Source organism: Solea senegalensis, linkage group LG1 (assembly GCF_019176455.1).
Source record: "Solea senegalensis isolate Sse05_10M linkage group LG1, IFAPA_SoseM_1, whole genome shotgun sequence".
Classification (NCBI taxonomy): domain Eukaryota; kingdom Metazoa; phylum Chordata; class Actinopteri; order Pleuronectiformes; family Soleidae; genus Solea; species Solea senegalensis.
In genome coordinates this window covers 21,525,483-21,542,973 of record NC_058021.1, presented here as the reverse complement: position 1 = coordinate 21,542,973, position 17,491 = coordinate 21,525,483, and the positions used below count along the sequence as shown (strand labels likewise).

The following is a 17,491-nucleotide window of genomic DNA, read 5'->3' as shown; positions in this document are numbered from 1 at the left end:
GAGGTCAGAGATGAATGGCTAGACTGAAAGGCAACACTTACTCATATTATCATGTGTTACAACCAAGAAATGCTACTTATCAATGCTCCTACAATATTTCCCACACACATACGGATGACAAAGACATAGTTACCATATCAATCAAGGTGCCAACCATGTGCCCAAAATAAATAAAGCTGGGTGTTTCTGTTCTGGCTACAAATGCTCAGTAATTTTAGTACGTCTCACTGTGACCGTTTTAACCTCATGAGCTGATGTGAACTGAGAGACTGTGCTGTTGAAGATACATTCTTTCATACAGGATCTAGTTGACACAGTAAAGCCTGAGCCAATCAGCAGCCTTCTCAAAGGTCCCTCACCAACTGTCACCCACACACCTTTGAGAGGGCGCGTGGACGTTGTGGAGGATCGAGGAGGAATACCAAGGTGCTAAAGGGGCAGCTGCCTTCGCTTCGGTCCGAGTCCTCTGACCCACTTTTCCACCTCCTCCACCTAACACAAACTCCCCTCTGCCATCTCCTCTCCCACTTCCCTGCTCAAGATTAATGGTGTGAACCCAAACCTGCTGGCAAACTGGATATAAGTTAGAAGTCTCAGGTAATAACTGACAGAAGTTTGGAGTGCAACATAGTAGAGCACTTGGTGCTCAAATAAAAATGGCAGATCCACGGGGACTGTCCTTATGGTGAAGACATCTTTGCAAGAGTGGGTGAGGAGATGCAGCTCATATTTCTCTCTCTCCCTCCGAGTTGCTGCATTCTCTCATCTTTCACTCTTTCCATCTTTCTGCTTAGTTGCCTTGAGGGGGAAATGGCAAATTCTCAAGACCTGAAAGTATGTGAGAAGACTTGGTTGGACAGAAGTTCAAGATGTCAGAGGGGAGAAGTTGTGTTTTGACACGAAGCCTTGTTTGTGCTCATCAGCAAACCTGTCAGGAGGCCGTTTGATGTTGCGTTTGGGTGATGTCCTCCGGCACTATGTTTGTGTTAGCTTCCATATGGATTAACTTCATACAATCTTGCCTTGCCTAGCATTATCCGTCAGCACTTCAAGGTGTCAATGCATCCACAGTCTTTTAAGTTCATTCATACTCCTGTGCTGATGCAAAAAAAAAAAGTATTATTTTCCAATCATGAGGATTGGAATTAATGATGAGGTCCAAGAGGTGTACGTCACTATAATTACTCCAGGGGGAAAAAAACTTTTCCACAAAATGGAAATTTCCTCAAATCACCACCGCAACTCCACGTGAATAATTGATAGAGTCCTCATGGTTAAGTTAATGAGACTCAAAGCTTAAGCCCTATACAACAGCCCCTAATTAAAAATATGTAATATCACCCCCCGCTTCAATTAGCATGAGAACAGAAGATTCAGAATCATTCAATATTCATGCCGACAGAAAACGTCAAGGTTAAGGAGACTGGTCATTTAACCCCATCTTAAAATAAAAGCAATTCCCTCTAATTGCCTTTGACAAGGGCCAAAAACTATATCACTGAGGCAGGTGCTTCAAAGGTCTACCCAGGTAAAAGTGAAATATCATTGTATTATTGCCCTGTAATAAGTTCAGCAGTTACCACTGCTGGTTAAAGCAAACATATCTGAAACTTACCTACATCAAGATAAATGATGCTGTATTATTCTTGGTGTTTCAGGTTGAACAACGAGATTGAGATGTTCCCACTCTGGAACCCATTTTACCATTTCACTGCTCCCAAATCATTGTTTCCATGTGGATAAAAGGCAGAAACTTTACTGTACTCAATTTGGATACAGACAAAAATAAAGGCCTAATGAACAAATATGTTTGACAGTGTAAATAAAAAGTGAAGTCTCTCTGACACACTGCACAGCTGAACCTCTTTGACAGCTGAGGGAAATAGGAAAGCGCTTAGCTCTTCTTAGCCAACATTTCAGTGTAGTAACTTTGCAAAGCCTCTCCAAAATCAAGAACAGAGGAAATAACACACTTTCACTAATGGCAGAAAAACGCAAAAGTAAAAATGGAGAGAAAATACTAACAATACTATTAGAACATGTTTTGTGTTCCGTCTGTGAAGGCTCAGTCATCCAGGTCATTGTCAGCAACTATAGACTTGCTTTATGAGTTCTAACTGATTGATGGAAAAAATATCCAGGAACTCTGTAGGATACTTGCCTAGAGCAGCATGTTAAACAATGTCTCCCCCAACCCAGTTTCAGGTGGGGGGAGGTTTCACCTGAGTCAAGGTGTGACTGAGGGTCATCAGGGTCACCTGAGAAAAACAGTCCACGACTGCTCCTCCCGTGCTGTAAGAGTGCTGTGGCTTCTGTAAGGGCCATGATGCGTGTGTCTATGGTCGAGTGAGAGCGGTGCAGTTTAGTTTGTGTGTGGAGCATAAAAAGCTGCGGACTCTGCTTAGGTTAGCAAGACGTACATGTGACAGGACTATAAGTTGCTCTGTAACGTTACACCAAAAAACAGAAGACGATGTTTTACACATTAATAACAGAAACCAAGACAGTGAACCAAGTGTTTTGTGTCATTTTTACATATTTAGCGACTTTACAGACAACAAATCTACCGGCTTTCCGTCATAAACCTCAATACTGGATGTGCAGTCAGTGCAGCAGACTATGTGTGGACCAGAACTTGTCTTTTCTTTCTTTGTTACACCCCTTTATATATAACCTTCTTTTAAATTACCTGAGCCAAAACAGGGGAACAGGTGTGTGAGATAAGGTCCCAATCAGATTTGCAGGAGGATGGTCTCTGGCTCATGGTGGTGCATCATGGGAAAACTCTCTGCACAATCACGGCACTCTGAAATGAAGGCTCACTGATAAAGAATGAAATAATACTGTATGCGTGTGTAGGTATTCATGTAGGATTCTTGCACATAGGTAAAGAGTGAATATGTATTACACGTTCAGGCAGCTGATGTTCTGAATTTGAGGCTCATACACTGTTTTGTGTGTCATCCCTGGGCTAATATAAGGAGAGACACACAAGCTACATGGAACGGAATCTTTAACTTTGGTCTTGCTTGAGTCCACCTCCTCCAGAATGTGTCTGACCATTGACTGGGGTTTTGACAGGGGACTACATTGGCCTTGTGTCAGCACTGAAGACCAAAGAACAGGGCCTGGGACTCAGAGACTGGGCTTGGAGCCCATAGCCTGGAGGCTATAGACCTGGCCTATACCAGCCCGCCACAGCCTATACCAGCCCGTCCCAGCTCTCCTCAGCCCCCTCCTCCCTGTGGCCTCCCTGCACCTTCACCAGCTGTGCTTTTCTGACTCCAGCTGCTAGGTGTATATGTGTGCATGCTGCCCGCCCCAATCATGCCCCCGCCTCCGCTGCATCTCTTGATTTTTTTCTCCACTGATTTCCCTGTTCTCTTATTTTTTTCTATTCATGATTTGTCCTCTCACTGTGTGTCTGACTCATCCTCTCTTTTTTGTAATCTCCTCTGCCTCTCATCCTTCCCTTCTTTGCCAGACACGGGGGTTGTAATAGTGCCCAGCAATTACTAAGTTGGCATGTGCTGCATTGTTTACTCACAGTCCTATTCCTACTGGACTTTATTAAAACACCATCTGCTGTCAGCTCTGGAATGGTGGAATAGGTGGTGGAAGCCATGGAGGAGGAAGGATATAGGAGGAAAGCAATAGATTTGGCTACAGAATGGAACAAGAAGGGTTGGACTCAAGTGGAGAGCGTGGGCTGCCATCGTCTTTTTTTTCTCGGAGAGATATCGATAGTACACGAGACACGAGGAAGCTAAACGAAAATCGTGTTATGGTAATGAGAACAAACAAAGTACGGCTTCCAAAAGACACAGAGCCATGTTTATAAAACAAATATTGCCGTGGTATTTCAAGGCCATGAAGGTGTTATATGTGTAAAATATCTTTTTGATATATTTTAGCTTGTAAAACACCACCATTTTAGAAAATTTGACAGAACCGTGTCAACAGAGCCGTTAGCCCCACGAGTCAGGTGGCATGTGGAACAATAATAGAGTGACCACACCTGTTTATGAACACTCACACAGCCTCATTCTCTCGTTCTCACACACACACACACACACACACACACACACACAGGCACATATAGAGCCATGCTGGGCAATAATGCTTTGGACCGCCCATGTAATGACATTCTGATGGTTATTTCATTAGCCGTAATTTGTTATGGGACATGTCATTTCGGATGACAGCTTGGATTGATTGGATAAGTCATTGAGAGGAGGTGGGCTGGACTCACTACAGGCTGGATCAATTAGCCAATTATTGCGGGGGATTGCCATTATAGTTGTGGCATATTGGGTCAATGTGTCTCTGTGTTTGTATCTGTATTGTAAGTGTTTTTGAAATGTTGTATCCCTGTTAAATGCAAGAGGATCAAATGTAAAATTGTGAAAATATCACCCTTGGACAGTTAGTGGCATCAAGGCAAGTACTTGACTACCGGTGACTACATCTGTGGCTTTCATGAAATGAGGCCCTTCATATTTCTAATTTCTAAGCAATGTCTCATTATGTTTTGTAATTTATACCAGACTCTGGAGCAATCATTGTCAGGCTATTAAACTAATAGCATGCTGACTGCTTAACGGCCAAAGCTGATTCTTCATGTTGTCCACACAGGGTAAAGTGGAGTGGCCTTTGTGCTCTGCACATGTCTGTGGTGGTCAATGAGGCAGAAGACACAAGTGCACTCACACAGATACATCTGCAAAACAATATAGAATTTTAAGGTCACTCAGTGTACTCTGGTCGGTTGCTTCCTTGAACTCTTTTTTCTTTAATTGGATGGATATTGTGTCGAGAAGTAAAGACTGGCTCGGGTAAAGGAGGGGAAGGAAGGACACATGTTCGGGAAGCTTCAGCTCAGCTGAACAGTGAACATGGCGCCTCATTTGTACATTGTGTGTAGTAAATCAGCCATGTGTCTGTGCTCAGGTTCCCAACAGAGACAATTTTGGCAGCATTATGAAATGTATAATGAGAGAAGGGAAAAAACATGCCCTAACAATGTAAGACAGAGTGTACAATGACCAATTCTACAAAGCCATGTGGTGTATTTGTGTAGTTCCAAGCTAACACAAAGTAGTTGCCAGCTTCACCTGATATTCAAATGTATTTTAATACATTTTCAGTAATTCCTACTTTAGAATAATGCAGTAATGTAAAAATCATTTGTAATTTATATTTTACCCTTCAGGTGTAAAATGTCAGTATGTATACAGTTAATATGCATTTTATTGACTGTAGTCAATAGCCCCAATTTATTGCTACGGTTAGATTCAGCTCCAAAGGAGATTTTTCAAAAAGACGTTGAGTGGAAACAAACAACAGATTTGAGGCACACACACTGCAGACATCACACTTGCAATCATGAGTTATTCATGCATTAGAGATACTGTGAATTGACAGCACAATTATGTCAGGGGGTATTACGCATCAGCAGCCACGTCATGGCCCCTTTGACGGGCACATGCACACACAGAAAGACCACAGAAGGGCATACGAGTTGAATGGAGATTAAAGAACTGTACGAAAAATGAATTATTAAAAAGCTTGCACATAAAACAAATGTGGGCCAATGATATGTGTTCCATTTTGAAAAGATCTTCCAGGACAGTTTGTGGGAGACTTTTTGTTTGTGTGTAAAAAGAGTACATTTTCAGTGGCAATTTATTTCTTTTCCCAACAAATAAAAAAAGATGCCTCTGTAATACAGGTTGGGGGAGGGAACATGTGATGTGTGTATCTGTGGCATACCACACAAGCAGATCCTCTGTGGCAGCCCTCAGCTGGTGATGTTGCAGGGAGGAGGTGGTCAAAGGTCAGACCAAGGTTCATTTGGGCTTTGCCATCATTCAGCCTCCCCAGACGCCTGCACCCAACTGTCACCGACACTGCTTGTAACAAAAAAAAAGATCAAATGAATGATTGTTGCCATTCAGGCACAACAGATGTAGAATTACATCACAAAAGAGAGAAATATGAAAGTTATATCACAGCATTTGGAGAGTGACTGTGACTCCTAACATGCATACAGATGTGTTTGATTAAATTGTGAATACACATCTGTTAACTCCTATGTCCCGTACTGAGACACAATTAGGCAATTAAAATGTTTTCATGCACGACTGAATACGCCGTCTTCTGTGTACATTAACAGTAGATAATAGAGCTGTGCAATATGGTCAAAAACATCACATTGTGATTACGTTGACGGATATTGCAATTGTGATATGATTCATATGTGGGACGAGTGATCGATTTTGCTTCCACACTATCATTTTCACTAACAAATTCTAAAACATGATCATTTGACACGTTTTGGCATCTGGCGTCAACAAACAACACATTTAAATATGTGAATTAGATTTTTCAATTCTGTATCACTGCAAGATTTGACCTATTTTGTGATTAATTGTGCACCCTGAATGAATAAGTGTTATTTTTTACAACAAATCAGTGGTTATTTTCTCACTGTTAGTGTAAAAGTGACCTTTTTTGTTGTCATTTACATGAATATGTCATTTGCTAGATTAAGCATTAATTTAAGTGTGAGGAACGAGTTTGACGGACACCATATTTGCATCATGGAGTTTTTAAACGGAGCAAAACGTGGGGACGTGTTTTCAAATGTCCTAAGAGGGATTACAATAACTGTGCCATCAAACACAGAGGTGTCTTACATGTGTATGGAGTACAGTGCATTTATCTTTAATGAGAGGGAAATCACTGCGTCTTAAACCAACACACACTGTTTTATGGGTCACATCAGAGCTGCGTTCAAAGCAAGCATCCACCACAATAACAGGATGGACATCTCCTCACTTCCTCCTCAGGTTTATTCCACTTCCTCTATTAAGGCTTTTGTTTACCATTAGGTCATCGTGGATATTGTGTATGGTAAACAAACAAAGGTGTAGGTGTTGCCCTCATGATTGTCTCAGTACATTAAGATGAAAAATTGAGGACAAGATTCATTTGGTTTGTTTATTTATTTGCATAGGAATGTGAACAAATGTTTAAAGTTTTAGTGCAGAATAAAAATCAATCTCTTCATGTGACTTTATTTAAGATTTAAGCCGTGACATGAAATGATTATGTTATCTGTGAGATATCTTCCAAAGTAAATGTTTTCCATCAATGCAAAAGCCACGCTGTGTTCTTTCATGAGCCCATCCACGGCGTCCTAGCACCAAGTCAGCACTTCTCTTTAAGGAAATAGAAAGAAAAAAAGGGACAGCTGTGGGTCTTATTGTTAAATTTTTATTTAACGCCGTAAAGTGTTTGATGCAATTTTAGGTGAGAAACAGTGCTTTAAGGCCCGGGCATTAAAAACAAATACAAGAATTCAATTATCGCTCAGCACAGTTCATCAACCCGGCGACAGGGAGTTAAAAGTGAGAGGGTTGGGGTGTCTAGCGCTGGGTCAGCATGTCTCTATCACCACAGTGATGGAGAGGCCAGCTGAGGATGGACTCTTGTGTCTTGGGACGTGTTCCCCAGCCCTGTCGCTCCCTCCCCTCCCCTCCCCTCATTCCACATACCCTGCCTCCTACAAGCACCTTTTGTGTGGGCTAAATGGAGCTGGATGCACCCCTTTAACTTTGATTTCCATTTTCTATTGTCTGTCCATTGACGGGGAGGGTGACTCCATCTGTGCCTGCCTTGCATGGTGCCACCTTTTCAATAGGCATATGCTCCACATGTAAGAGCTCTAAACTGACATAATAATGGGTAGACAGAATAATACAAGATGGGCCCCTCACTTCAGAGCGAGAGAGAGACATTGAGAAAACAGAGAGAGAGAGAGGGAATATGCTTAATTCATCAATATATTACATGGCCCTGAAAACTCCACAGCCTTTATATCAAGAGAGCAGGCGAGATTACACAAAAGCCCCCGCTGAACTGATGGCGTTTTAAACGGCGGTCAAGCTGCTCCACTCGCCTCCTGAACTGTGCTCAAAACGTGCACGTGTGTTTTGCATGATGGGAGACGCAGCTTGCCCCGCCACCAGCCTCAATGGAAGCGCTGGAGAACAATTGATAACTGTTAACTGAGGTGGCGCGCCGGGTCAGCTTTGACTTGGAAATGTGCAATATGCTGTGAAAACAGCCCCTTGTGTTCACTCTCCCGCCTCAGATCTTATCTCCACATGTGATAACTCCACTTAAGATCTCATACAGTAACACACATTAAGTCATTTCCCTCTCCAAACAAACTGAAGAGGACAAGTTGCTGAAAAAATAAGAGAGTCAAATTTGGTGCCGGATCATACTTAGCCAGTGTTTTCTCCGTTGATTTTTATCTACGAGATTCTCATCTTTCTTCTCATGTTGGGATTATTTTTGTCTTGAAAACCAATTTAGCTAAAGAAAGAGCCTGAGAGCGAGTGGGAGGAGGCAAAGCTTATGGCTTCATTTACCTCCATTCCACTTCATTCATTTACTTACTCATTCATTGCCTCTTTCTCCCTGCCCATCAACCTTATCCTAATCTCTCTTTATCCTTCTCCTCCTACTCTTTCCTCGACACCCATGACACCCGCTGCCCCCACACTCACCCTAACGTCATCTAGTCCCACCCTTCGCCATTCCTCCTGCTCAGTTATAAGGGTCTATCGATTACAAGCCTGTCGTACAAAACAACCTAATGGAGGGTCAGCTTTAATGTGGGGGCGAGAGGCCCCCTGTCTTGGTGGGAGCTGAGCCTGGAATTAAACACCCCTTCTCCACCTCCTATGTCCCCGCTCCCTCCTGCTTGTCCCTCTTAGACCCTTTCCTTTAGAGAGCGGGGGCCGTGAAAAATCAACAGCGGAGCCATCAATCCCCCCCCCCCACCACCACCTCCCTCTGATCCCTTTACAAGGCCCACCGTCGGCTGCAGCGGCTGCCCATGTGCGAGGGTATTTAGTGGGGGCCTGAAAGCTGAAAGGAGAAGCGTCTGGATCAAATGTGTGGCTGGGTAGGGGAACAGAAGGAGCCCTCTCAGGAGGGGTGCTGAGGCCCCAGCTCGTTTTATAGACTCCCCTGAAAGAACGTGATTACAGATCATTATCCAATTGAAGCAGATTGATGGGCTGAGGTCAAAGTAATATAGCTCATAGTCGCTGAGCGAAAAGGGAGGGGTGATAGGAGAGGACAGAGGGCAGCGCAGAAGTGTGGGATGAGATGGGGGGGGTTTGCAGACAGGATGAAGATGGTATAATGACCGAATTGTCAACACCAAATGGACTATGGTGGGGGGACCAAAGAAGGACAAGTAGGAGGAGGACCCAAACTCGTTGAATGAAAGACTGGGCCTTTTCTTTTACAGGAATGGATTGAAGTAGCAGAACAAGTGCTGTCGGAGAGGAGAGATGCTGGAGTGGCCTTGTCACTTCAGAGGGCAGATAAAGAGATCTTTATACAGAGGGGAGGCAGGAGAATGTGTCAAGATTGACATGACCATGCGTCTCCTTGTTAAAAATGTCATTTGCTCTATTCATTGTTGCCTGTTATTACAGAATTAGGAGGGTATTTGATTCTAAAGTGGGATATTTAATTATTAATACAACTTTTAGGTAAAGTTTTAATCTGTGTGCACATATTAAAATATTACATATTAGTGTGTAAATTCAAGATCTGTATAATTTTGTGTCATAGATGAAAAAAACCCAGACAATATCATTAGTTTATGGTTTCTAAATTTTATTCTAGACATGAGCAAAAACAGTGTTAGCATTTGAGATTTTTTTTTCACATTCACTAAGTCAGTAACAGCCCTCAGCTAATGCCCTGACCTCTTTTTTTCCACAGTTTTTCCATAGCTTATAGCTTACCAGTCTGTCTTACTTGTACAATTTGCCTGAAACTGTGCCCTTGCATAATATCACGCATTACAATGCATGATGTTCCTGACCTTTTCATTACACTGGAAAGGTAAATCTCTGAAGATTATTACTGTTCAGCTGCCCAAGAGTGCAGATCCTGGGTCACTGGTCTGAGTACAGGTGATAATGGAGAGGCTGCAAAGCTGTTGTTTTGTTACAATATTTTTTTTTTCCCAGATTGAATGCCACAGTATTCGCTGGATATGTACAGAATCAGTAGAAGTGAACTTGGATCAGTTATTATGTTATAGCCTTAAATATAGTCTGAAATACTATAAATAAAAAAAGGAAATCAAATTCCTTTTTTCTTCTCCATCAAACAACTCACGCACATTCATGCACATGAGGGTCAAGCCAACATGCCATGACTTGGTATGTCATGGCGTTTTATGTTACATCCATGAATCTGATGCATTCATTAATGGTTTGTTAGCAGGAGCGCGGTTCTGTCGATGCTGCGAATGGACTGGAGTCTTGTGACAGTATCACAATAGAGGGCTTATGGGTAATGGCTATGCCAGTGAATAGCCTTTTGATATTGCCAGAGACAAAGTGTCTCTAAATTTCCCTCGCTTTCAAGATGAGCAGATGTAAAAAAAAAAAAAAATCCATTGATGAGAGGATGAGCATGTTTTGGATCAAGTTTGACATTTTTTTTTATTTGGGATATTGAACAAAATGGAACCTAAATTATGTTGCCATTGTTCACTCAGCATGCAGGAACTGGCACATTGCAATTATGACTGGGAACATGCAGGAGTGGAAAAAATATCTTAATTGTTCACAACTTTGCTCTCTGCAGCTTTTGGGTAATTATTGGATTAATGAAGAATGCACTCATCTGTGGCTGTGACGTATGAAAATGGGCAAATACTGTACGGCACAGTGAGGAAGCGCTTTGTGCATCTTTATGCTCACATCAAAGACATGACATGTTGCTTTTGCCCGTTCATACTGTACAACACGCTATGTAATCCCGTCTTTTGCCATATTGTTTCTGAGATATGAGCTGTGATTTGTGAGGAATTTTTTTGTAAATGAATCAGAGTCACAGAGAGCTCAATTCTTCTGTTCTCTGAACCGACTTTATCATCACATGCTCAGAGAAGACAGACAGTGTGCAAGTGCAGATGTACGCGCATAAATTATATCTAGATGTTTTAGTCTGAATTGATGTATGCTGTGCAGTTTTTGTGTAACCCAGTCCTGCTTTGAAAACCAGCCATGGGTCAGATTGAAACTTGTCTTTGGAATAAAAGAGGAAAAGATTGCTGGCTGACTGGGAGGCAAGATGAAATACGGAAAGAGATGCTTTATTGATAAGACCTGAGGGGAAAGGGTATTTCATATCAGTTAGTTGATGTTAAACAACTTTAACTTCAAAAAGTTCCACATTTACCTTTTGTTTTATGATTGTCTTTGGTTGATGCTATCTAATTTTGCCATGAAAGCTTTGTGCTGGATGTTTGCACAGACATATCAAGCACTAGGCATCACTAAAGGTCAGATTGTAATTGCAAATTCTTGTGCATTAAAAGGACCTGATCTCCAGTTAAACTATTCTGTTACATCTCACAATGCCTTTGAAACTCAGACCATTTTTCTGCATTTAACAAAAAAAAAAAAAGAATCTCCGAAAACCCAATAGCTCTGTGAACTGCTGTGGCTGTTTACCTAAAAACAAAGTGATGAAGGTGATCATGAAGGCCTGGATTTTTCAAATATAATTTTCTTCTCTTTTGAGACACAATGACCAGAAGCACCATTAACACTGTATTTCCACAGTACAGCATCAAACTATCTTTCATTATAAACCAAGAAGAAGATTAAAAGCAACAATTCATGTGTCATTCTTTCATAAAACCCTCATTTGAGGTTGGGTAAAGTTAAGATTTTAAAGACCACAAAAATGAGTCAGTCACTTAAACCACAGCATAAACAAGCTGTCTTTTGAAGTCAGTCGCCACACACTGTAGCTGCTACCTGCATTTTAAACCCCGTTACAGACACGAGAAGAAGCCCTGACTCCCTCTGCGTTACACTTAGTCAGATAATTGGAAATGTGAGGGCATTAATTCCAATGGGATTAAGAAGGGGAATTAAATATGTTAATCCCCAAAATAGGTAAATAGCCTCGGTGATACAATAACCAATTTCTAGGGTTTTCCTCCCCCGAGGACACGTCTGCCTTTGAAAGCAACATGCTCACACGCAACTACTCGCGCACACTCATGAGCAGATGCACAAGCTCTTTCTGCTCGCACAGAAGCATGAAGACACACACACACACTCGCACACATGATGTACAAGAAAGCCACAGAGAGAAAGTCTCGGGTGTTCCAGAAAGTTCTCCAAGGTCATGCCTGTGGTGTTGTGTGGCTCTGTAGCCGACTCTTGAACCTGTTTCTCTCAGGTCTGCCTCTTTGTTCCAGATATCATTACCTCTGTCGCTTCTCTCCCCTCCCGAGACCGCTTTGTCACCATGTGCTCATCTGCCTTGTAATTATAGCACGGTCCTGGATGTCACAGTTTAGGGAATCTGCCTGGCTGTGAGTGAATGTGTGCACGAGTGTCAAGGGAATACGTGTCACACGTGTGCCACTATATTGTGCTTTTGTGTGTGTGTGGGACGTGCATGTCAGCCTGTGACGGAGTTTGCACGTTGATGTTTGTGGGGGCGCAATGTGTGTTTGTGTTTGCACACAGAATTTCAATTACCAAATCAGGGCTGTACTAAACTGAATAAAGTGCACTTTCACTTTTGACTACAAGCAGATAGCAATAGAGTTGGATTTTGATGTGTTAACCCCCTTAGTACAGTTCGTCTGGGTTGGTGTGAACACAGTCTGAGACTTCAACTGAACTCTAGCCTCTGACCACTTGCAGGAGAAATCTGGAACATTTCATCACTGTTGTGAAATCTATCGGCGCCTTTTCATCTATATCAGCAAGTGAGGAAAAGGGGGAACAGGGAGAAGAGCTTCTGAACAATAAAAATGAGAATGGCACATCCATCCTCCATGTCTGGCAGGTCCAAACTCTTCCTCCTAGCCGAGCATCATCACCGTAAGCAGATGCTTGGCTGAGGGCAGGAGGTTGAGGACAGCACCTGCAGCTTAGGACCCTCCTCCCCCATGAGTGAGAAACAGCGGCATATCTTTACCTCCTAGTCCTGAAGTATGGATCTCATTTAATGGTAAAAGTCATATGACTCTGTTCTGACTTTCAGTGGTTCTCCTCCTGGTTCTCTCAGCTCCTCACTGGGGAATATGGATGACATGATGCTCACCGACTATACCTGCCAAATTCGGGGCACTGCTCATCATCAACATTAAACTGTGAATGCCTCATGATGTAGAAAAAGTGAGAGATTTGTCTTTTTGTACCAGTCTACATGTCTGCAATAACTGAGCAGTATTTCTGATCACATGACTTTAGAATTACAATTTGGAGTGCTTTTGTGAGCATGAACTGAAGCAGCTGAAGAAATTAAGCAATGTTGCAAATTCCCATCAGGTTTGGAGCAGGGAAACGGACAATTAGGTGTGACTACATCCTTAAATTCAGATGTCTTTTTTAATTTGAGGGGAAAAGATCAAGCACAAAATGCATATTCCCCACTAAGTTCAGAATGCATTGTCATACACAATAAGTGGAACATTTCTGTTCTAATTGAGGTATGGTAAGGCATGGTCTATCCATCCATAATCTTATCTTTTGAGAGTCACAGAGGGAGCTGGAGCCAATCCCAGTGGACATTAGACGGGAGGCAGGGTGTGCGCACAGGTCGCCAGCCATCCACAGGGCCGACATACAGAGACAACCATTCACACTCACATTCACACCTGCGGTCAATTTCTAGTCACCAGTGCAAAGTCCAGTCTGCATGTCTTTGGATTGTGGGAGGAAGATAAGAATACTTCGAGAAAACACACACACACACACACACAGGCATTCAAACCAATAACTTTCCTGCTGTGCACCACTTTGCCGTCGACACCCTAAATATATGATCATTTTCTGTGTCGCTGTTTTTCAGCAGAAAAGGAACAGGAACAGAAAATAAGACGGAAAAAAGAAAACACTAAAAAGAGGAAAGTCAATCATTTAAGAATGCAACACTGTAATGCACCACAGTCAAATTCAATAAAGTCATTATTCCTGTCTTAGCTGTGGCAATTGTATTTTTCCTGGATATCCTATACTGCTTATTCCAATTCCCCTCTCTTTTTCTCTCTGTCTCCTCCTCTCATCATTCCTCTTTTTTCTCATTTTTGGCTAGAGGGCACAGTATGGCCATCAGTGCTCTCATTTTGCAACATGAAACCTTCTTTTTACTCTAAAGATTCATCTGTGATGGTTTGTCATTGTGAAACCTCCACAAAAGGGGAGAAAGCAGCATTATCATGCCAAACGTTTGCGTACTACTTCTGACAAGTTCAATCAGGCTGAATACACATAATGATACCAAATCAGCTGTGAATGAAGCAGAAAAAAAGAAAAATCCATCATGAAAGTTTCTTATCTCTCTCCATTTGAAGATGGAACCACACACACACACAGACACACAGTATAAGCTGCACTTATCAGTTATTAAGCATTTAAATGCTTGCCCAGAGAAAAATTAGATTTGTGCGGAGTTAAGAGGATCACCAACGGTATATTCTTGAAACGGAAGGAACACATTCAAAACACGAGTGGAGGGTGAGAGGACGGACTTACTGAAAAGAATACGTTACCAACAAGTCATTAAGAATGAAGAATCAAAGAATTTCTTAATGACATTGTACATTACAGGATGAAACCTAGGAATCAGTGCAACCAAAGCACAACTTCACTTTAAGTTACAGTAGTTGTCTGGAGAAGTGCAACAATGGCTACTACAATCATGCATTTTCCTCTCACCACTGAACATAAACACTTCAGCCAATGGAAAACAGATGCTGATTCACTTCTAAAATATGTCGGCACAGACCGAGATCCGTTCGAAACTGCATGTATCGTGGCACCTTGAAAGGAACACTTTCCAGTCTGAGGTGTGGACTTGGAAAAAGAAAAAAAAAAAGGGTTAATTTCTTTATTTTTGACAAAACATCTTTCCCGTCAATTCAACACGGTAAACAGTGGAGGAGCTGGTTGTTGTGGTCGACTGTTCTGTGAAAGATGTTGGCAAGTGTGTGTTTGTGGTGCATCCTCCCTGCTGATAACTACAGCGCTAAAAGAAAAGAGAAGCGGGAACCAGCTATCACCGCCGAGCCCCAGAACCTTCTCTGGGCTCAGTGGTTGCCAGTGGAACAAATTGTGGAGCTTTTACCAAACTTTTATTAGGTACAAAAACAAGATCCCATGCCATAGATGTGGGAGAGGGGGATTAATTTAGGGAAATGAGCACAGGGTAAATAAAGATTGTCCGGTTGCTGTGCTAACAGGAAATACTATGCAGGGGACCAACGTAAGAGGGGGGCTCATTTAATTCTCCCTCCCTCTCTCTCTCTCTTTAACGGCTCCCAGGCAGAGATCGGAATGGAATGCTCTGTTTCAAAACCGCAAGTCACCTCTGAACGTGGGAGCATTTGGCATAAGTGTTTCCTGTTGCAATAAAAATGTATGTCAAGTACGTGAGCCTGTTGAGAACACGCTTTTTACTCTATACACACACACACACACACACACACACACACACACACACTCTCACACAAGCATGTGCACACTATGACCACACTATTTTGTTTTTGGAAGCGTCTCACAGCAAAGATTAGTCCATTATGAGCTGCAGTGCCACTGCCCAAGCACAACAGTGTGATTACACCAAATATGGAGTGTGTTAAATGTGCATGCGTGTGTTTGTGTGTGTTGTAAAAATGGGTGGGGGTTACTGCGTGATATAGAGCCCATGTCGTTTCTAGTGCCGGGCTCGTGATAAGAGTTTGGGAAATCGTTGCATTTTGATCGCCACGGGCAAAAATGTGCAAGGGGGCTCCAATAATTTTTTTTCATTATTTTTTTCCATAATTTTATTCATTTACCTCCCTCTCTGGATAATTGTTTCTGTCAACCAGCGACGGCTTGATAAAGGATTTCACGCCGCAGAAAACAGTTACACAGCTACTTTGGAAGGTGATTGCCGGAGACGATTATATTTATCACCTGCCTTAATATCCATAGTGTGGTGTAAATTGATTCTTTCTCTGAGGATCGCTGTCACAGGGAGGACGGTGTGAAGAGTTCTGCACCCAAATGAGGCAACTGACATTTGACACATAACCGTACAAAACACAGACGGACAAAAACCATATCCTTTCAGTACAGAGGAGTTATCACTGACCCTTGCATATTTAAATCACTAACACAAATTTGTCACTGTGATTATAGGACACAACCACACAAACACACACTTTTCTTATGTCATGCAATAACACATCATCATCATCATCAACCAAGGGTCGCACAACTGTTGCAATCACTAATAACGCCACCGTCTTCATTAAAAACTGATTAAGAATCATAATTACAGCTCATGATTTGTTATTCGACATAATAATTCTGATTGTGTGATATTTGTAAGTGTTTGGTTACATTTCTGGAAAGGTTTGATGCGTTGTCAAAATAATTGAAGTTCAGCTATGATAATACAGTAGAGCTACAAAGAAATGTCCAAGCCCAACATTTCCATTTTGCCATATTTGGAACCAAACAAGATGAAAGAGGTCAGATTTATTTTGTCACAACTTGATATTTTTCTTAAGTTTTGTTGAAGAAAAAAAAAACCTAAACCTACACTGTAAATAATATTAACCCTAAATCCTAAATGTAAGTATTACAATAATGGCTTTAGATTCCCTCCATCAACCATTACTATGCATTAGTTTGAATCAACACTCATCATGGCAAAGGTAAGGTGTGGGGGTGTTTCATTATATTATAATTGTACTACATGTTTATTTGTTAGTGTATTTATCTTAAGATATTTTCAGCAATATTATTGTTCATCAGTAGATGGCAGTCGGACTATAATGGTAGTGATTACGTCACAAAGAATAATCAAGACATTGACAAGGTTCATGTCTCAATGTTCTACTGTTATATTGTTGATTGTCAAACTGCTGTGAACCTAAAAATGGTTTTCACCGTATGCGCTACAGCGTCATGTTGCATTGCCCCTAGTTTTGTACCGACCTAATGGCGTGTTTCCACCGTTAGTTTTTGGCGCTTCCGGTATGGGTGGAGCTAGACCCACGACAAGTCGGCAGTCTTTTCTCATACAAAGCTTGACATCTTGTTGAGACAAACGACAGCTGCTGTCCTTTGTGTTACTTTAAATGTTGTTGTTTGTTGTCAGCGAACTGGTCCAACGTCACACTATGCGTGTCACTATATGTGTCACTATATGTGTCTCCGTTCGTCTTGTTTGCAAGATATATGTAACTGTCTGAGGTTAAAATTGTGTTGGTGGTGCCACCTGATGGCTGTAAAGAAACAAACAACCTCCTGACACGTTCACCGGGTTCTGAGTCACATTTATCCTTGTGCCTGCTGGACATTAGCATGCATGCTACCTCCTGTGTGGACACACACTGATTTAACAAGTTTACAACTATTCAGCC

At 41.9% G+C, this 17,491-nt stretch overlaps 1 long non-coding RNA gene across 1 annotated transcript in view; it reads right to left on the bottom strand.

The window, feature by feature from the left end:
* Window positions 1-17,491, bottom strand: part of LOC122774521 — a 159,890-nt gene that overhangs the window by 84,672 nt on the left and 57,727 nt on the right. Inside the window, exon 3 of the long non-coding RNA XR_006360996.1 lies at window positions 5,773-5,909. This is a non-coding gene — a long non-coding RNA (uncharacterized LOC122774521). The remainder of the gene's footprint in view (window positions 1-5,772; window positions 5,910-17,491) is intronic.